Genomic DNA, 21126 nt, shown 5'->3' with positions numbered 1-21126 from the left:
CCTCCCCGGGACCTCCTGCCAAGTGTGGCCGGGGAACAGTGACTCTTGGCCGGATAGGCCAAGTGGCTTCTCCCGCTGACTTGCCCCTTTGGAAGTAGGAGCTCCTACTTCCATGGGCATTATTCCTCCCCGGGACTTGCCGCCAAGTCTGGCCGGGGGACAGTGACACTTGGCCGGGTAGGCGAAGTGGCTTCTCCCGCTGACTTGCCCCTTTGGAAGTAGGAGCTCTTACTTCCATGGGCATTATACCTCTCGAAGACTTAGAGCCAAGTGAGCTCCTACTTCCATGGGCATTATTCCTCCCCGGGACTTGCCGCCAAGTCTGGCCGGGGGACAGTGACACTTGGCCGGGTAGGCGAAGTGGCTTCTCCCGCTGACTTGCCCCTTCGGAAGTAGGAGCTCCTACTTCCATGGGCATTATTCCTCCCCGGGACTTGCCGCCAAGTCTGGCCGGGGGACAGTGACACTTGGCCGGGTAGGCGAAGTGGCTTCTCCCGCTGACTTGCCCCTTTGGAAGTAGGAGCTCTTACTTCCATGGGCATTATACCTCTCGAAGACTTAGAGCCAAGTGAGCTCCTACTTCCATGGGCATTATTCCTCCCCGGGACTTGCCGCCAAGTCTGGCCGGGGGACAGTGACACTTGGCCGGGTAGGCGAAGTGGCTTCTCCCGCTGACTTGCCCCTTTGGAAGTAGGAGCTCCTACTTCCATGGGCATTATTCCTCCCCGGGACCTACTGCCAAGTGTGGCCGGGGGACAGTGACTCTTGGCCGGATAGGCCAAGTGGCTTCTCCCGCTGACTTGCCCCTTTGGAAGTAGGAGCTCCTACTTCCATGGGCATTATTCCTCCCCGGGACCTACTGCCAAGTGTGGCCGGGGAACAGTGACTCTTGGCCGGATAGGCCAAGTGGCTTCTCCCGCTGACTTGCCCCTTTGGAAGTAGGAGCTCCTACTTCCATGGGCATTATTCCTCCCCGGGACCTCCTGCCAAGTGTGGCCGGGGAACAGTGACTCTTGGCCGTATAGGCCAAGTGGCTTCTCCCGCTGACTTGCCCCTTTGGAAGTAGGAGCTCCTACTTCCATGGGCATTATTCCTCCCCGGGACCTACTGCCAAGTGTGGCCGGGGAACAGTGACTCTTGGCCGGATAGGCCAAGTGGCTTCTCCCGCTTACTTTCCCCTTTGGAAGTAGGAGCTCCTACTTCCATGGGCATTATTCCTCCCCGGGACCTACTGCCAAGTGTGGCCGGGGAACAGTGACTCTTGGCCGGATAGGCCAAGTGGCTTCTCCCGCTGACTTGACCCTTTGGAAGTAGGAGCTCCTACTTCCATGGGCATTATTCCTCCCCGGGACCTACTGCCAAGTGTGGCCGGGGGACAGTGACTCTTGGCCGGATAGGCCAAGTGGCTTCTCCCGCTGACTTGCCCCTTTGGAAGTAGGAGCTCCTACTTCCATGGGCATTATTCCTCCCCGGGACCTACTGCCAAGTGTGGCCGGGGAACAGTGACTCTTGGCCGGATAGGCCAAGTGGCTTCTCCCGCTGACTTGCCCCTTTGGAAGTAGGAGCTCCTACTTCCATGGGCATTATTCCTCCCCGGGACCTCCTGCCAAGTGTGGCCGGGGAACAGTGACTCTTGGCCGGATAGGCCAAGTGGCTTCTCCCGCTGACTTGCCCCTTTGGAAGTAGGAGCTCCTACTTCCATGGGCATTATTCCTCCCCGGGACTTGCCGCCAAGTCTGGCCGGGGGACAGTGACACTTGGCCGGGTAGGCGAAGTGGCTTCTCCCGCTGACTTGCCCCTTTGGAAGTAGGAGCTCCTACTTCCATGGGCATTATTCCTCCCCGGGACTTGCCGCCAAGTCTGGCCGGGGGACAGTGACACTTGGCCGGGTAGGCGAAGTGGCTTCTCCCGCTGACTTGCCCCTTTGGAAGTAGGAGCTCTTACTTCCATGGGCATTATACCTCTCGAAGACTTAGAGCCAAGTGAGCTCCTACTTCCATGGGCATTATTCCTCCCCGGGACTTGCCGCCAAGTCTGGCCGGGGGACAGTGACACTTGGCCGGGTAGGCGAAGTGGCTTCTCCCGCTGACTTGCCCCTTTGGAAGTAGGAGCTCCTACTTCCATGGGCATTATTCCTCCCCGGGACTTGCCGCCAAGTCTGGCCGGGGGACAGTGACACTTGGCCGGGTAGGCGAAGTGGCTTCTCCCGCTGACTTGCCCCTTTGGAAGTAGGAGCTCCTACTTCCATGGGCATTATTCCTCCCCGGGACTTCCCGCCAAGTCTGGCCGGGGGACAGTGACACTTGGCCGGGTAGGCGAAGTGGCTTCTCCCGCTGACTTGCCCCTTTGGAAGTAGGAGCTCTTACTTCCATGGGCATTATACCTCTCGAAGACTTAGAGCCAAGTGAGCTCCTACTTCCATGGGCATTATTCCTCCCCGGGACTTGCCGCCAAGTCTGGCCGGGGGACAGTGACACTTGGCCGGGTAGGCGAAGTGGCTTCTCCCGCTGACTTGCCCCTTTGGAAGTAGGAGCTCCTACTTCCATGGGCATTATTCCTCCCCGGGACTTGCCGCCAAGTCTGGCCGGGGGACAGTGACACTTGGCCGGGTAGGCGAAGTGGCTTCTCCCGCTGACTTGCCCCTTTGGAAGTAGGAGCTCCTACTTCCATGGGCATTATTCCTCCCCGGGACTTGCCGCCAAGTCTGGCCGGGGGACAGTGACACTTGGCCGGGTAGGCGAAGTGGCTTCTCCCGCTGACTTGCCCCTTTGGAAGTAGGAGCTCCTACTTCCATGGGCATTATTCCTCCCCGGGACTTCCCGCCAAGTCTGGCCGGGGGACAGTGACACTTGGCCGGGTAGGCGAAGTGGCTTCTCCCGCTGACTTGCCCCTTTGGAAGTAGGAGCTCTTACTTCCATGGGCATTATACCTCTCGAAGACTTAGAGCCAAGTGAGCTCCTACTTCCATGGGCATTATTCCTCCCCGGGACTTGCCGCCAAGTCTGGCCGGGGGACAGTGACACTTGGCCGGGTAGGCGAAGTGGCTTCTCCCGCTGACTTGCCCCTTTGGAAGTAGGAGCTCCTACTTCCATGGGCATTATTCCTCCCCGGGACTTGCCGCCAAGTCTGGCCGGGGGACAGTGACACTTGGCCGGGTAGGCGAAGTGGCTTCTCCCGCTGACTTGCCCCTTTGGAAGTAGGAGCTCCTACTTCCATGGGCATTATTCCTCCCCGGGACTTGCCGCCAAGTCTGGCCGGGGGACAGTGACACTTGGCCGGGTAGGCGAAGTGGCTTCTCCCGCTGACTTGCCCCTTTGGAAGTAGGAGCTCCTACTTCCATGGGCATTATTCCTCCCCGGGACTTGCCGCCAAGTCTGGCCGGGGGACAGTGACACTTGGCCGGGTAGGCGAAGTGGCTTCTCCCGCTGACTTGCCCCTTTGGAAGTAGGAGCTCTTACTTCCATGGGCATTATACCTCTCGAAGACTTAGAGCCAAGTGAGCTCCTACTTCCATGGGCATTATTCCTCCCCGGGACTTGCCGCCAAGTCTGGCCGGGGGACAGTGACACTTGGCCGGGTAGGCGAAGTGGCTTCTCCCGCTGACTTGCCCCTTTGGAAGTAGGAGCTCTTACTTCCATGGGCATTATACCTCTCGAAGACTTAGAGCCAAGTGAGCTCCTACTTCCATGGGCATTATTCCTCCCCGGGACTTGCCGCCAAGTCTGGCCGGGGGACAGTGACACTTGGCCGGGTAGGCGAAGTGGCTTCTCCCGCTGACTTGCCCCTTTGGAAGTAGGAGCTCCTACTTCCATGGGCATTATTCCTCCCCGGGACTTGCCGCCAAGTCTGGCCGGGGGACAGTGACACTTGGCCGGGTAGGCGAAGTGGCTTCTCCCGCTGACTTGCCCCTTTGGAAGTAGGAGCTCCTACTTCCATGGGCATTATTCCTCCCCGGGACTTCCCGCCAAGTCTGGCCGGGGGACAGTGACACTTGGCCGGGTAGGCGAAGTGGCTTCTCCCGCTGACTTGCCCCTTTGGAAGTAGGAGCTCTTACTTCCATGGGCATTATACCTCTCGAAGACTTAGAGCCAAGTGAGCTCCTACTTCCATGGGCATTATTCCTCCCCGGGACTTGCCGCCAAGTCTGGCCGGGGGACAGTGACACTTGGCCGGGTAGGCGAAGTGGCTTCTCCCGCTGACTTGCCCCTTTGGAAGTAGGAGCTCCTACTTCCATGGGCATTATTCCTCCCCGGGACTTGCCGCCAAGTCTGGCCGGGGGACAGTGACACTTGGCCGGGTAGGCGAAGTGGCTTCTCCCGCTGACTTGCCCCTTTGGAAGTAGGAGCTCCTACTTCCATGGGCATTATTCCTCCCCGGGACTTGCCGCCAAGTCTGGCCGGGGGACAGTGACACTTGGCCGGGTAGGCGAAGTGGCTTCTCCCGCTGACTTGCCCCTTTGGAAGTAGGAGCTCCTACTTCCATGGGCATTATTCCTCCCCGGGACTTGCCGCCAAGTCTGGCCGGGGGACAGTGACACTTGGCCGGGTAGGCGAAGTGGCTTCTCCCGCTGACTTGCCCCTTTGGAAGTAGGAGCTCTTACTTCCATGGGCATTATACCTCTCGAAGACTTAGAGCCAAGTGAGCTCCTACTTCCATGGGCATTATTCCTCCCCGGGACTTGCCGCCAAGTCTGGCCGGGGGACAGTGACACTTGGCCGGGTAGGCGAAGTGGCTTCTCCCGCTGACTTGCCCCTTTGGAAGTAGGAGCTCCTACTTCCATGGGCATTATTCCTCCCCGGGACTTGCCGCCAAGTCTGGCCGGGGGACAGTGACACTTGGCCGGGTAGGCGAAGTGGCTTCTCCCGCTGACTTGCCCCTTTGGAAGTAGGAGCTCCTACTTCCATGGGCATTATTCCTCCCCGGGACTTGCCGCCAAGTCTGGCCGGGGGACAGTGACACTTGGCCGGGTAGGCGAAGTGGCTTCTCCCGCTGACTTGCCCCTTTGGAAGTAGGAGCTCTTACTTCCATGGGCATTATACCTCTCGAAGACTTAGAGCCAAGTGAGCTCCTACTTCCATGGGCATTATTCCTCCCCGGGACCTACTGCCAAGTGTGGCCGGGGAACAGTGACTCTTGGCCGGATAGAACTAGTGGCTTCTCCCGCTGACTTGCCCCTTTGGAAGTAGGAGCTCCTACTTCCATGGGCATTATTCCTCCCCGGGACCTACTGCCAAGTGTGGCCGGGGAACAGTGACTCTTGGCCGGATAGGCCAAGTGGCTTCTCCCGCTGACTTGCCCCTTTGGAAGTAGGAGCTCCTACTTCCATGGGCATTATTCCTCCCCGGGACCTACTGCCAAGTGTGGCCGGGGAACAGTGACATGTGGCCGGATAGGCCAAGTGGCTTCTCCCGCTGACTTGCCCCTTTGGAAGTAGTAGCTCCTACTTCCATGGGCATTATTCCTCCCCGGGACCTACTGCCAAGTGTGGCCGGGGAACAGTGACTCTTGGCCGGATAGGCCGAGTGGCTTCTCCCGCTGACTTGCCCCTTTGGAAGTAGGAGCTCCTACTTCCATGGGCATTATTCCTCCCCGGGACCTACGGCCAAGTGTGGCCGGGGAACAGTGACTCTTGGCCGGTTAGGCCAAGTGGCTTCTCCCGCTGACTTGCCCCTATGGAAGTAGGAGCTCTTACTTCCATGGGCAGTATACCTCTCGGGGACTTAGAGCCAAGTGTCTTCACCCTTTGGAGGTAGTAGCTCCTACTTCCATGGGCATTATTCCTCCCCGGGACATACTGCCAAGTGTGGCCGGGGAACAGTGACTCTTGGCCGGATAGGCCAAGTGGCTTCTCCCGCTGACTTGCCCCTTTGGAGGTAGTAGCTCCTACTTCCATGGGCATTATTCCTCCCCGGGACCTACAGCCAAGAGTGGCCGGGGAACAGTGACTCCTGGCCGGATAGGCCAAGTGGCTTCTCCCGCTGACTTGCCCCTTTGGAAGTAGGAGCTCCTACTTCCATGGGCATTATTCCTCCCCGGGACCTACTGCCAAGTGTGGCCGGGGAACAGTGACTCTTGGCCGGATAGGCCAAGTGGCTTCTCCCGCTGACTTGCCCCTTTGGAAGTAGGAGCTCTTACTTCCATGGGCATTATTCCTCCCCGGGACCTACTGCCAAGTGTGGCCGGGGAACAGTGACTCTTGGCCGGATAGGCCAAGTGGCTTCTCCCGCTGACTTGCCCCTTTGGAAGTAGGAGCTCTTACTTCCATGGTCATTATTCCTCCCCGGGACCTACTGCCAAGTGTAGCCGGGGAACAGTGACTCTTTGCCGGATAGGCCAAGTGGCTTCTCCCGCTGACTTGCCCCTTTGGAAGTAGGAGCTCCTACTTCCATGGGCATTATTCCTCCCCGGGACCTACTGCCAAGTGTGGCCGGGGAACAGTGACTCTTGGCCGGATAGGCCAAGTGGCTTCTCCCGCTGACTTGCCCCTTTGGAAGTAGGAGCTCTTACTTCCATGGGCATTATTCCTCCCCGGGACCTACTGCCAAGTGTGGCCGGGGAACAGTGACTCTTGGCCGGGTAGGCCAAGTGGCTTCTCCCGCTGACTTGCCCCTTTGGAAGTAGGAGCTCTTACTTCCATGGTCATTATTCCTCCCCGGGACCTACTGCCAAGTGTAGCCGGGGAAGAGTGACTCTTGGCCGGATAGGCCAAGTGGCTTCTCCCGCTGACTTGCCCCTATGGAAGTAGGAGCTCTTACTTCCATGGGCATTATTCCTCCCCGGGACCTACTGCCAAGTGTGGCCGGGGAACAGTGACTCTTGGCCGGATAGGCCAAGTGGCTTCTCCCGCTGACTTGCCCCTTTGGAAGTAGGAGCTCTTACTTCCATGGTCATTATTCCTCCCCGGGACCTACTGCCAAGTGTGGCCGGGGAACAGTGACTCTTGGCCGGATAGGCCAAGTGGCTTCTCCCGCTGACTTGCCCCTTTGGAAGTAGGAGCTCCTACTTCCATGGGCATTATTCCTCCCCGGGACCTACTGCCAAGTGTGGCCGGGGAACAGTGACTCTTGCCTGGGTAGGCCAAGTGGCTTCTCCCGCTGACTTGCCCCTTTGGAAGTAGGAGCTCCTACTTCCATGGGCATTATTCCTCCCCGGGACCTACTGCCAAGTGTGGCCGGGGAACAGTGACTCTTGGCCGGATAGAACTAGTGGCTTCTTCCGCTGACTTGCCCCTTTGGAAGTAGGAGCTCCTACTTCCATGGGCATTATTCCTCCCCGGGACCTACAGCCAAGCTTGGCCGGGGGACAGTGACATGTGGCCGGATAGGCCAAGTGGCTTCTCCCGCTGACTTGCCCCTATGGAAGTAGGAGCTCTTACTTCCATGGGCAGTATACCTCTCGAGGACTTAGAGCCAAGTGTCTTCACCCTTTGGAGGTAGTAGCTCCTACTTCCATGGGCATTATTCCTCCCCGGGACCTACTGCCAAGTGTGGCCGGGGGACAGTGACATGTGGCCGGATAGGCCAAGTGGCTTCTCCCGCTGACTTGCCCCTTTGGAAGTAGGAGCTCTTACTTCCATGGGCATTATTCCTCCCCGGGACCTACAGCCAAGAGTGGCCGGGGAACAGTGACTCCTGGCCGGATAGGCCAAGTGGCTTCTCCCGCTGACTTGCCCCTTTGGAAGTAGGAGCTCCTACTTCCATGGGCATTATTCCTCCCCGGGACCTACTGCCAAGTGTGGCCGGGGAACAGTGACTCTTGGCCGGATAGGCCAAGTGGCTTCTCCCGCTGACTTGCCCCTTTGGAAGTAGGAGCTCTTACTTCCATGGGCATTATTCCTCCCCGGGACCTACTGCCAAGTGTGGCCGGGGAACAGTGACTCTTGGCCGGATAGGCCAAGTGGCTTCTCCCGCTGACTTGCCCCTTTGGAAGTAGGAGCTCTTACTTCCATGGTCATTATTCCTCCCCGGGACCTACTGCCAAGTGTAGCCGGGGAACAGTGACTCTTTGCCGGATAGGCCAAGTGGCTTCTCCCGCTGACTTGCCCCTTTGGAAGTAGGAGCTCCTACTTCCATGGGCATTATTCCTCCCCGGGACCTACTGCCAAGTGTGGCCGGGGAACAGTGACTCTTGGCCGGATAGGCCAAGTGGCTTCTCCCGCTGACTTGCCCCTTTGGAAGTAGGAGCTCTTACTTCCATGGGCATTATTCCTCCCCGGGACCTACTGCCAAGTGTGGCCGGGGAACAGTGACTCTTGGCCGGATAGGCCAAGTGGCTTCTCCCGCTGACTTGCCCCTTTGGAAGTAGGAGCTCTTACTTCCATGGTCATTATTCCTCCCCGGGACCTACTGCCAAGTGTAGCCGGGGAAGAGTGACTCTTGGCCGGATAGGCCAAGTGGCTTCTCCCGCTGACTTGCCCCTATGGAAGTAGGAGCTCTTACTTCCATGGGCATTATTCCTCCCCGGGACCTACTGCCAAGTGTGGCCGGGGAACAGTGACTCTTGGCCGGATAGGCCAAGTGGCTTCTCCCGCTGACTTGCCCCTTTGGAAGTAGGAGCTCTTACTTCCATGGTCATTATTCCTCCCCGGGACCTACTGCCAAGTGTGGCCGGGGAACAGTGACTCTTGGCCGGATAGGCCAAGTGGCTTCTCCCGCTGACTTGCCCCTTTGGAAGTAGGAGCTCCTACTTCCATGGGCATTATTCCTCCCCGGGACCTACTGCCAAGTGTGGCCGGGGAACAGTGACTCTTGCCTGGGTAGGCCAAGTGGCTTCTCCCGCTGACTTGCCCCTTTGGAAGTAGGAGCTCCTACTTCCATGGGCATTATTCCTCCCCGGGACCTACTGCCAAGTGTGGCCGGGGAACAGTGACTCTTGGCCGGATAGAACTAGTGGCTTCTTCCGCTGACTTGCCCCTTTGGAAGTAGGAGCTCCTACTTCCATGGGCATTATTCCTCCCCGGGACCTACAGCCAAGCTTGGCCGGGGGACAGTGACATGTGGCCGGATAGGCCAAGTGGCTTCTCCCGCTGACTTGCCCCTATGGAAGTAGGAGCTCTTACTTCCATGGGCAGTATACCTCTCGAGGACTTAGAGCCAAGTGTCTTCACCCTTTGGAGGTAGTAGCTCCTACTTCCATGGGCATTATTCCTCCCCGGGACCTACTGCCAAGTGTGGCCGGGGGACAGTGACATGTGGCCGGATAGGCCAAGTGGCTTCTCCCGCTGACTTGCCCCTTTGGAAGTAGGAGCTCTTACTTCCATGGGCATTATTCCTCCCCGGGACCTACAGCCAAGTGTGGCCGGGGAACAGTGACTCTTGGACGGATAGGCCAAGTGGCTGCTCCCGCTGACTTGCCCCTTTGGAAGTAGGAGCTCCTACTTCCATGGGCATTATTCCTCCCCGGGACCTACTGCCAAGTGTGGCCGGGGAACAGTGACTCTTGGCCGGATAGGCCAAGTGGCTGCTCCCGCTGACTTGCCCCTTTGGAAGTAGGAGCTCTTACTTCCATGGGCATTATTCCTCCCCGGGACCTACTGCCAAGTGTGGCCGGGGGACAGTGACATGTGGCCGGATAGGCCAAGTGGCTTCTCCCGCTGACTTGCCCCTTTGGAAGTAGGAGCTCTTACTTCCATGGGCATTATTCCTCCCCGGGACCTACTGCCAAGTGTTGCCGGGGGACAGTGACATGTGGCCGGATAGCCCAAGTGGCTTCTCCCGCTGACTTGCCCCTTTGGAAGTAGGAGCTCCTACTTCCATGGGCATTATTCCTCCCCGGGACCTCCTGCCAAGTGTGGCCGGGGAACAGTGACTCTTGGCCGGATAGGCCAAGTGGCTTCTCCCGCTGACTTGCCCCTTTGGAAGTAGGAGCTCCTACTTCCATGGGCATTATTCCTCCCCGGGACCTACTGCCAAGTGTGGCCGGGGAACAGTGACTCTTGGCCGGATAGGCCAAGTTGCTTCTCCCGCTTACTTTCCCCTTTGGAAGTAGGAGCTCCTACTTCCATGGGCATTATTCCTCCCCGGGACCTACTGCCAAGTGTGGCCGGGGAACAGTGACTCTTGGCCGGATAGGCCAAGTGGCTTCTCCCGCTTACTTTCCCCTTTGGAAGTAGGAGCTCCTACTTCCATGGGCATTATTCCTCCCCGGGACCTACTGCCAAGTGTGGCCGGGGAACAGTGACTCTTGGCCGGATAGGCCAAGTGGCTTCTCCCGCTGACTTGACCCTTTGGAAGTAGGAGCTCCTACTTCCATGGGCATTATTCCTCCCCGGGACCTCCTGCCAAGTGTGGCCGGGGAACAGTGACTCTTGGCCGGATAGGCCAAGTTGCTTCTCCCGCTGACTTGCCCCTTTGGAAGTAGGAGCTCCTACTTCCATGGGCACTATACCTCTCGGGGACTTAGAGCCAAGTGTCTTCACCCTTTGGAGGTAGTAGCTCCTACTTCCATGGGCATTATTCCTCCCCGGGACCTCCTGCCAAGTGTGGCCGGGGAACAGTGACTCTTGTTCGGATAGGCCAAGTGGCTTCTCCCGCTGACTTGCCCCTTTGGAAGTAGGAGCTCCTACTTCCATGGGCATTATTCCTCCCCGGGACCTACTGCCAAGTGTGGCCGGGGAACAGTGACTCTTGGCCGGATAGGCCAAGTGGCTTCTCCCGCTGACTTGACCCTTTGGAAGTAGGAGCTCCTACTTCCATGGGCATTATTCCTCCCCGGGACCTACTGCCAAGTGTGGCCGGGGAACAGTGACTCTTGCCTGGGTAGGCCAAGTGGCTTCTCCCGCTGACTTGCCCCTTTGGAAGTAGGAGCTCCTACTTCCATGGGCATTATTCCTCCCCGGGACCTACTGCCAAGAGTGGCCGGGGGACAGTGACATGTGGCCGGATAGGCCAAGTGGCTTCTCCCGCTGACTTGCCCCTTTGGAAGTAGGAGCTCCTACTTCCATGGGCATTATTCCTCCCCGGGACCTACTGCCAAGTGTGGCCGGGGAACAGTGACTCTTGGCCGTATATGCCAAGTGGCTTCTCCCGCTGACTTGCCCCTTTGGAAGTAGGAGCTCCTACTTCCATGGGCATTATTCCTCTCCGGGACCTACTGCCAAGTGTGGCCGGGGAACAGTGACTCTTGGCCGGATAGGCCAAGTGGCTTCTCCCGCTGACTTGACCCTTTGGAAGTAGGAGCTCTTACTTCCATGGGCACTATACCTCTCGTGGACTTAGAGCCAAGTGTCTTCACTCTTTGGAGGTAGTAGCTCCTACTTCCATGGGCATTATTCCTCCCCGGGACCTACTGCCAAGTGTGGCCGGGGGACAGTGACATGTGGCCGGATAGGCCAAGTGGCTTCTCCCGCTGACTTGCCCCTTTGGAAGTAGGAGCTCTTACTTCCATGGGCATTATTCCTCCCCGGGACCTACAGCCAAGTGTGGCCGGGGAACAGTGACTCTTGGACGGATAGGCCAAGTGGCTGCTCCCGCTGACTTGCCCCTTTGGAAGTAGGAGCTCCTACTTCCATGGGCATTATTCCTCCCCGGGACCTACTGCCAAGTGTGGCCGGGGAACAGTGACTCTTGGCCGGATAGGCCAAGTGGCTGCTCCCGCTGACTTGCCCCTTTGGAAGTAGGAGCTCCTACTTCCATGGGCATTATTCCTCCCCGGGACTTGCCGCCAAGTCTGGCCGGGGGACAGTGACACTTGGCCGGGTAGGCGAAGTGGCTTCTCCCGCTGACTTGCCCCTTTGGAAGTAGGAGCTCTTACTTCCATGGGCATTATACCTCTCGAAGACTTAGAGCCAAGTGAGCTCCTACTTCCATGGGCATTATTCCTCCCCGGGACTTGCCGCCAAGTCTGGCCGGGGGACAGTGACACTTGGCCGGGTAGGCGAAGTGGCTTCTCCCGCTGACTTGCCCCTTCGGAAGTAGGAGCTCCTACTTCCATGGGCATTATTCCTCCCCGGGACTTGCCGCCAAGTCTGGCCGGGGGACAGTGACACTTGGCCGGGTAGGCGAAGTGGCTTCTCCCGCTGACTTGCCCCTTTGGAAGTAGGAGCTCTTACTTCCATGGGCATTATACCTCTCGAAGACTTAGAGCCAAGTGAGCTCCTACTTCCATGGGCATTATTCCTCCCCGGGACCTACTGCCAAGTGTGGCCGGGGAACAGTGACTCTTGGCCGGATAGGCCAAGTGGCTTCTCCCGCTGACTTGCCCCTATGGAAGTAGGAGCTCTTACTTCCATGGGCATTATTCCTCCCCGGGACCTACTGCCAAGTGTGGCCGGGGAACAGTGACTCTTGGCCGGATAGGCCAAGTGGCTTCTCCCGCTGACTTGCCCCTTTGGAAGTAGGAGCTCTTACTTCCATGGTCATTATTCCTCCCCGGGACCTACTGCCAAGTGTGGCCGGGGAACAGTGACTCTTGGCCGGATAGGCCAAGTGGCTTCTCCCGCTGACTTGCCCCTTTGGAAGTAGGAGCTCCTACTTCCATGGGCATTATTCCTCCCCGGGACCTACTGCCAAGTGTGGCCGGGGAACAGTGACTCTTGCCTGGGTAGGCCAAGTGGCTTCTCCCGCTGACTTGCCCCTTTGGAAGTAGGAGCTCCTACTTCCATGGGCATTATTCCTCCCCGGGACCTACTGCCAAGTGTGGCCGGGGAACAGTGACTCTTGGCCGGATAGAACTAGTGGCTTCTTCCGCTGACTTGCCCCTTTGGAAGTAGGAGCTCCTACTTCCATGGGCATTATTCCTCCCCGGGACCTACAGCCAAGCTTGGCCGGGGGACAGTGACATGTGGCCGGATAGGCCAAGTGGCTTCTCCCGCTGACTTGCCCCTATGGAAGTAGGAGCTCTTACTTCCATGGGCAGTATACCTCTCGAGGACTTAGAGCCAAGTGTCTTCACCCTTTGGAGGTAGTAGCTCCTACTTCCATGGGCATTATTCCTCCCCGGGACCTACTGCCAAGTGTGGCCGGGGGACAGTGACATGTGGCCGGATAGGCCAAGTGGCTTCTCCCGCTGACTTGCCCCTTTGGAAGTAGGAGCTCTTACTTCCATGGGCATTATTCCTCCCCGGGACCTACAGCCAAGTGTGGCCGGGGAACAGTGACTCTTGGACGGATAGGCCAAGTGGCTGCTCCCGCTGACTTGCCCCTTTGGAAGTAGGAGCTCCTACTTCCATGGGCATTATTCCTCCCCGGGACCTACTGCCAAGTGTGGCCGGGGAACAGTGACTCTTGGCCGGATAGGCCAAGTGGCTGCTCCCGCTGACTTGCCCCTTTGGAAGTAGGAGCTCTTACTTCCATGGGCATTATTCCTCCCCGGGACCTACTGCCAAGTGTGGCCGGGGGACAGTGACATGTGGCCGGATAGGCCAAGTGGCTTCTCCCGCTGACTTGCCCCTTTGGAAGTAGGAGCTCTTACTTCCATGGGCATTATTCCTCCCCGGGACCTACTGCCAAGTGTTGCCGGGGGACAGTGACATGTGGCCGGATAGCCCAAGTGGCTTCTCCCGCTGACTTGCCCCTTTGGAAGTAGGAGCTCCTACTTCCATGGGCATTATTCCTCCCCGGGACCTCCTGCCAAGTGTGGCCGGGGAACAGTGACTCTTGGCCGGATAGGCCAAGTGGCTTCTCCCGCTGACTTGCCCCTTTGGAAGTAGGAGCTCCTACTTCCATGGGCATTATTCCTCCCCGGGACCTACTGCCAAGTGTGGCCGGGGAACAGTGACTCTTGGCCGGATAGGCCAAGTTGCTTCTCCCGCTTACTTTCCCCTTTGGAAGTAGGAGCTCCTACTTCCATGGGCATTATTCCTCCCCGGGACCTACTGCCAAGTGTGGCCGGGGAACAGTGACTCTTGGCCGGATAGGCCAAGTGGCTTCTCCCGCTGACTTGACCCTTTGGAAGTAGGAGCTCCTACTTCCATGGGCATTATTCCTCCCCGGGACCTCCTGCCAAGTGTGGCCGGGGAACAGTGACTCTTGGCCGGATAGGCCAAGTTGCTTCTCCCGCTGACTTGCCCCTTTGGAAGTAGGAGCTCCTACTTCCATGGGCACTATACCTCTCGGGGACTTAGAGCCAAGTGTCTTCACCCTTTGGAGGTAGTAGCTCCTACTTCCATGGGCATTATTCCTCCCCGGGACCTCCTGCCAAGTGTGGCCGGGGAACAGTGACTCTTGTTCGGATAGGCCAAGTCACTTCTCCCGCTGACTTGCCCCTTTGGAAGTAGGAGCTCCTACTTCCATGGGCATTATTCCTCCCCGGGACCTACTGCCAAGTGTGACCGGGGAACAGTGACTCTTGGCCGGATAGGCCAAGTGGCTTCTCCCGCTGACTTGACCCTTTGGAAGTAGGAGCTCCTACTTCCATGGGCATTATTCCTCCCCGGGACCTACTGCCAAGTGTGGCCGGGGAACAGTGACTCTTGCCTGGGTAGGCCAAGTGGCTTCTCCCGCTGACTTGCCCCTTTGGAAGTAGGAGCTCCTACTTCCATGGGCATTATTCCTCCCCGGGACCTACTGCCAAGAGTGGCCGGGGGACAGTGACATGTGGCCGGATAGGCCAAGTGGCTTCTCCCGCTGACTTGCCCCTTTGGAAGTAGGAGCTCCTACTTCCATGGGCATTATTCCTCCCCGGGACCTACTGCCAAGAGTGGCCGGGGGACAGTGACATGTGGCCGGATAGGCCAAGTGGCTTCTCCCGCTGACTTGCCCCTTTGGAAGTAGGAGCTCCTACTTCCATGGGCATTATTCCTCCCCGGGACCTACTGCCAAGTGTGGCCGGGGAACAGTGACTCTTGGCCGGATAGGCCAAGTGGCTTCTCCCGCTGACTTGCCCCTTTGGAAGTAGGAGCTCTTACTTCCATGGGCACTATACCTCTCGGGGACTTACAGCCAAGTGTCTTCACTCTTTGGAGGTAGTAGCTCCTACTTCCATGGGCATTATTCCTCCCCGGGACCTACTGCCAAGTGTGGCCGGGGGACAGTGACATGTGGCCGGATAGGCCAAGTGGCTTCTCCCGCTGACTTGCCCCTTTGGAAGTAGGAGCTCTTACTTCCATGGGCATTATTCCTCCCCGGGACCTACAGCCAAGTGTGGCCGGGGAACAGTGACTCTTGGACGGATAGGCCAAGTGGCTGCTCCCGCTGACTTGCCCCTTTGGAAGTAGGAGCTCCTACTTCCATGGGCATTATTCCTCCCCGGGACCTACTACCAAGTGTGGCCGGGGAACAGTGACTCTTGGCCGGATAGGCCAAGTGGCTGCTCCCGCTGACTTGCCCCTTTGGAAGTAGGAGCTCTTACTTCCATGGGCATTATTCCTCCCCGGGACCTACTGCCAAGTGTGGCCGGGGGACAGTGACATGTGGCCGGTTAGGCCAAGTGGCTTCTCCCGCTGACTTGCCCCTTTGGAAGTAGGAGCTCTTACTTCCATGGGCATTATTCCTCCCCGGGACCTACTGCCAAGTGTGGCCGGGGGACAGTGACATGTGGCCGGATAGCCCAAGTGGCTTCTCCCGCTGACTTGCCCCTTTGGAAGTAGGAGCTCCTACTTCCATGGGCATTATTCCTCCCCGGGACCTACTGCCAAGTGTGGCCGGGGAACAGTGACTCTTGGCCGGATAGGCCAAGTGGCTTCTCCCGCTGACTTGCCCCTTTGGAAGTAGGAGCTCTTACTCCCATGGGCAGTATACCTCTCGGGGACTTAGAGCCAAGTGTCTTCACCCTTTGGAGGTAGTAGCTCCTACTTCCATGGGCATTATTCCTCCCCGGGACCTACTGCCAAGTGTTGCCGGGGAACAGTGACTCTTGGCCGGATAGAACTAGTGGCTTCTCCCGCTGACTTGCCCCTTTGGAAGTAGGAGCTCCTACTTCCATGGGCATTATTCCTCCCCGGGACCTACTGCCAAGTGTGGCCGGGGAACAGTGACTCTTGGCCGGATAGGCCAAGTGGCTTCTCCCGCTGACTTGCCCCTTTGGAAGTAGGAGCTCCTACTTCCATGGGCATTATTCCTCCCCGGGACCTACTGCCAAGTGTGGCCGGGGAACAGTGACTCTTGGCCGGATAGAACTAGTGGCTTCTTCCGCTGACTTGCCCCTTTGGAAGTAGGAGCTCCTACTTCCATGGGCATTATTCCTCCCCGGGACCTACAGCCAAGCTTGGCCGGGGGACAGTGACATGTGGCCGGATAGGCCAAGTGGCTTCTCCCGCTGACTTGCCCCTTTGGAAGTAGGAGCTCTTACTTCCATGGGCATTATTCCTCCCCGGGACCTACTGCCAAGTGTGGCCGGGGAACAGTGACTCTTGGCCGGATAGGCCAAGTGGCTTCTCCCGCTGACTTGCCCCTTTGGAGGTAGGAGCTCCTACTTCCATGGGCATTATTCCTCCCCGGGACCTACTGCCAAGTGTGGCCGGGGAACAGTGACTCTTGGCCGGGTAGGCCAAGTGGCTTCTCCCGCTGACTTGCCCCTTTGGAAGTAGGAGCTCCTACTTCCATGGGCATTATTCCTCCCCGGGACCTACTGCCAAGTGTGGCCGGGGAACAGTGACTCTTGGCCGGATAGGCCAAGTGGCTTCTCCCGCTGACTTGCCCCTTTGGAAGTAGGAGCTCCTACTTCCATGGGCATTATTCCTCCCCGGGACCTACTGCCAAGTGTGGCCGGGGAACAGTGACTCTTGGCCGGATAGAACTAGTGGCTTCTTCCGCTGACTTGCCCCTTTGGAAGTAGGAGCTCCTACTTCCATGGGCATTATTCCTCCCCGGGACCTACAGCCAAGCTTGGCCGGGGGACAGTGACATGTGGCCGGATAGGCCAAGTGGCTTCTCCCGCTGACCTGCCCCTTTGGAAGTAGGAGCTCTTACTTCCATGGGCATTATTCCTCCCCGGGACCTACTGCCAAGTGTGGCCGGGGAACAGTGACTCTTGGCCGGATAGGCCAAGTGGCTTCTCCCGCTGACTTGCCCCTTTGGAAGTAGGAGCTCCTACTTCCATGGGCATTATTCCTCCCCGGGACCTACAGCCAAGCTTGGCCGGGGGACAGTGACATGTGGCCGGATAGGCCAAGTGGCTTCTCCCGCTGACCTGCCCCTTTGGAAGTAGGAGCTCTTACTTCCATGGGCATTATTCCTCCCCGGGACCTACTGCCAAGTGTGGCCGGGGAACAGTGACTCTTGGCCGGGTAGGCCAAGTGGCTTCTCCCGCTGACTTGCCCCTTTGGAGGTAGGAGCTCCTACTTCCATGGGCATTATTCCTCCCCGGGACCTACTGCCAAGAGTGGCCGGGGAACAGTGACTCTTGGCCGGATAGGCCAAGTGGCTTCTCCCGCTGACTTGCCCCTTTGGAGGTAGTAGCTCCTACTTCCATGGGCATTATTCCTCCCCGGGACCTACTGCCAAGTGTGGCCGGGGAACAGTGACTCTTGGCCGTGTAGGCCAAGTGGCTTCTCCCGCTGACTTGCCCCTTTGGAAGTAGGAGCTCCTACTTCCATGGGCACTATTCCTCTCCGGGACCTACTGCCAAGTGTGGCCGGGGAACAGTGACTCTTGGCCGGATAGGCCAAGTGGCTTCTCCCGCTGACTTGCCCCTTTGGAAGTAGGAGCTCTTACTCCCATGGGCAGTATACCTCTCGGGGACTTAGAGCCAAGTGTCTTCACCCTTTGGAGGTGGTAGCTCCTACTTCCATGGGCATTATTCCTCCCCGGGACCTACTGCCAAGTGTGGCCGGGGAACAGTGACTCTTGGCCGGATAGAACTAGTGGCTTCTCCCGCTGACTTGCCCCTTTGGAAGTAGGAGCTCCTACTTCCATGGGCATTATTCCTCCCCGGGACCTATTGCCAAGTGTGGCCGGGGAACAGTGACTCTTGGCCGGATAGGCCAAGTGGCTTCTCCCGCTGACTTGCCCCTTTGGAAGTAGGAGCTCCTACTTCCATGGGCATTATTCCTCCCCGGGACCTACTGCCAAGTGTGGCCGGGGAACAGTGACTCTTGGCCGGGTAGGCCAAGCGGCTTCTCCCGCTGACTTGCCCCTTTGGAAGTAGGAGCTCCTACTTCCATGGGCATTATTCCTCCCCGGGACCTACTGCCAAGTGTGGCCGGGGAACAGTGACTCTTGGCCGGGTAGGCCAAGTGGCTTCTCCCGCTGACTTGCCCCTTTGGAAGTAGGAGCTCTTACTCCCATGGGCAGTATACCTCTCGGGGACTTAGAGCCAAGTGTCTTCACCCTTTGGAGGTAGTAGCTCCTACTTCCATGGGCATTATTCCTCCCCGGGACCTACTGCCAAGTGTAGCCGGGGAACAGTGACTCTTGGCCGGATAGAACTAGTGGCTTCTCCCGCTGACTTGCCCCTTTGGAAGTAGGAGCTCCTACTTCCATGGGCATTATTCCTCCCCGGGACCTATTGCCAAGTGTGGCCGGGGAACAGTGACTCTTGGCCGGATAGGCCAAGTGGCTTCTCCCGCTGACTTGCCCCTTTGGAAGTAGGAGCTCCTACTTCCATGGGCATTATTCCTCCCCGGGACCTACTGCCAAGTAAGGCCGGGGAACAGTGACTCTTGGCCGGATAGAACTAGTGGCTTCTTCCGCTGACTTGCCCCTTTGGAAGTAGGAGCTCCTACTTCCATGGGCATTATTCCTCCCCGGGACCTACAGCCAAGTGTGGCCGGGGGACAGTGACATGTGGCCGGATAGGCCAAGTGGCTTCTCCCGCTGACTTGCCCCTTTGGAAGTAGGAGCTCCTACTTCCATGGGCATTATTCCTCCCCGGGACCTACTGCCAAGTGTGGCCGGGGAACAGTGACTCTTGGCCGGGTAGGCCAAGTGGCTTCTCCCGCTGACTTTCCCCTTTGGAAGTAGGAGCTCCTACTTCCATGGGCATTATTCCTCCCCGGGACCTACTGCCAAGTGTGGCCGGGGAACAGTGACTCTTGGCCGGGTAGGCCAAGTGGCTTCTCCCGCTGACTTGCCCCTTTGGAAGTAGGAGCTCTTACTCCCATGGGCAGTATACCTCTCGGGGACTTAGAGCCAAGTGTCTTCACCCTTTTTAGGTAGTAGCTCCTACTTCCATGGGCATTATTCCTCCCCGGGACCTACTGCCAAGTGTAGCCGGGGAACAGTGACTCTTGGCCGGATAGAACTAGTGGCTTCTCCCGCTGACTTGCCCCTTTGGAAGTAGGAGCTCCTACTTCCATGGGCATTATTCCTCCCCGGGACCTACTGCCAAGAGTGGCCGGGGAACAGTGACTCTTGGCCGGATAGGCCAAGTGGCTTCTCCCGCTGACTTGCCCCTTTGGAAGAAGGAGCTCCTACTTCCATGGGCATTATTCCTCCCCGGGACCTACTGCCAAGTAAGGCCGGGGAACAGTGACTCTTGGCCGGATAGAACTAGTGGCTTCTTCCGCTGACTTGCCCCTTTGGAAGTAGGAGCTCCTACTTCCATGGGCATTATTCCTCCCCGGGACCTACAGCCAAGCTTGGCCGGGGGACAGTGACATGTGGCCGGATAGGCCAAGTGGCTTCTCCCGCTGACTTGCCCCTTTGGAGGTAGGAGCTCTTACTTCCATGGGCATTATTCCTCTCCGGGACCTACAGCCAAGTGTGGCCGGGGAACAGTGAAACTTGGCCGGATAGGCCAAGTGGCTGCTCCCGCTGACTTGCCCCTTTGGAAGTAGGAGCTCCTACTTCCATGGGCATTATTCCTCCCCGGGACCTATAGCCAAGTGTGGCCGGGGGACAGTGACATGTGGCCGGATAGGCCGAGCGGCTTCTCCCGCTGACGTCATCGCTTTGGAAGTAGGAGCTCCTACTTCCATGGGCTTGTTCCTCCCCGGGACTTGCCGCCAAGTCTGGCCGGGGGACAGTGACATGTGGCCGGATAGGCCAACTGGCTGCTCCCGCTGAGCCCCTACTTCCATGGGCTTGTTCGTCCCCCGGGACTTGCCGCCAAGTCTGGCCGGGGAACAGTGACATGCCGCCGGATTCGGCCGAGCGGCTGCTCCCGCTGACGTCATCGCTTTGGAAGTAGGAGCTCCTACTTCCATGGGCTTGTTCCTCCCCGGGACTTGCCGCCAAGTCTGGCCGGGGGACAGTGACATGTGGCCGGATAGGCCAACTGGCTGCTCCCGCTGAGCCCCTACTTCCATGGGCTTGTTCGTCCCCCGGGACTTGCCGCCAAGTCTGGCCGGGGAACAGTGACATGCCGCCGGATACGGCCGAGCGGCTGCTCCCGCTGACGTCATCGCTTTGGAAGTAGGAGCTCCTACTTCCATGGGCTTGTTCCTCCCCGGGACTTGCCGCCAAGTCTGGCCGGGGGACAGTGACATGTGGCCGGATAGGCCAACTGGCTGCTCCCGCTGAGCCCCTACTTCCATGGGCTTGTTCGTCCCCGGGACTTGCCGCCAAGTCTGGCCGGGGAACAGTGACATGCCGCCGGATACGGCCGAGCGGCTGCTCCCGCTGACGTCATCGCTTTGGAAGTCGGAGCTCCTACTTCCATGGGCTTGTTCCTCCCCGGGACTTGCCGCCAAGTCTGGCCGGGGGACAGTGACATGTGGCCGGATAGGCCAACTGGCTGCTCCCGCTGAGCCCCTACTTCCATGGGCTTGTTCGTCCCCGGGACTTGCCGCCAAGTCTGGCCGGGGAACAGTGACATGCCGCCGGATACGGCCGAGCGGCTGCTCCCGCTGACGTCATCGCTTTGGAAGTCGGAGCTCCTACTTCCATGGGCTTGTTCCTCCCCGGGACTTGCCGCCAAGTCTGGCCGGGGGACAGTGACATGTGGCCGGATAGGCCAACTGGCTGCTCCCGCTGAGCCCCTACTTCCATGGGCTTGTTCGTCCCCGGGACTTGCCGCCAAGTCTGGCCGGGGAACAGTGACATGCCGCCGGATACGGCCGAGCGGCTGCTCCCGCTGACGTCATCGCTTTGGAAGTCGGAGCTCCTACTTCCATGGGCTTGTTCCTCCCCGGGACTTGCCGCCAAGTCTGGCCGGGGGACAGTGACATGTGGCCGGATAGGCCAACTGGCTGCTCCCGCTGAGCCCCTACTTCCATGGGCTTGTTCGTCCCCGGGACTTGCCGCCAAGTCTGGCCGGGGAACAGTGACATGCCGCCGGATACGGCCGAGCGGCTGCTCCCGCTGACGT

This window comes from Engystomops pustulosus, unplaced genomic scaffold (genome assembly GCF_040894005.1).
Source record: "Engystomops pustulosus unplaced genomic scaffold, aEngPut4.maternal MAT_SCAFFOLD_367, whole genome shotgun sequence".
In the NCBI taxonomy this organism is placed as follows: Eukaryota; Metazoa; Chordata; class Amphibia; order Anura; family Leptodactylidae; genus Engystomops; species Engystomops pustulosus.
Note: the sequence above shows the minus strand (reverse complement) of the source record.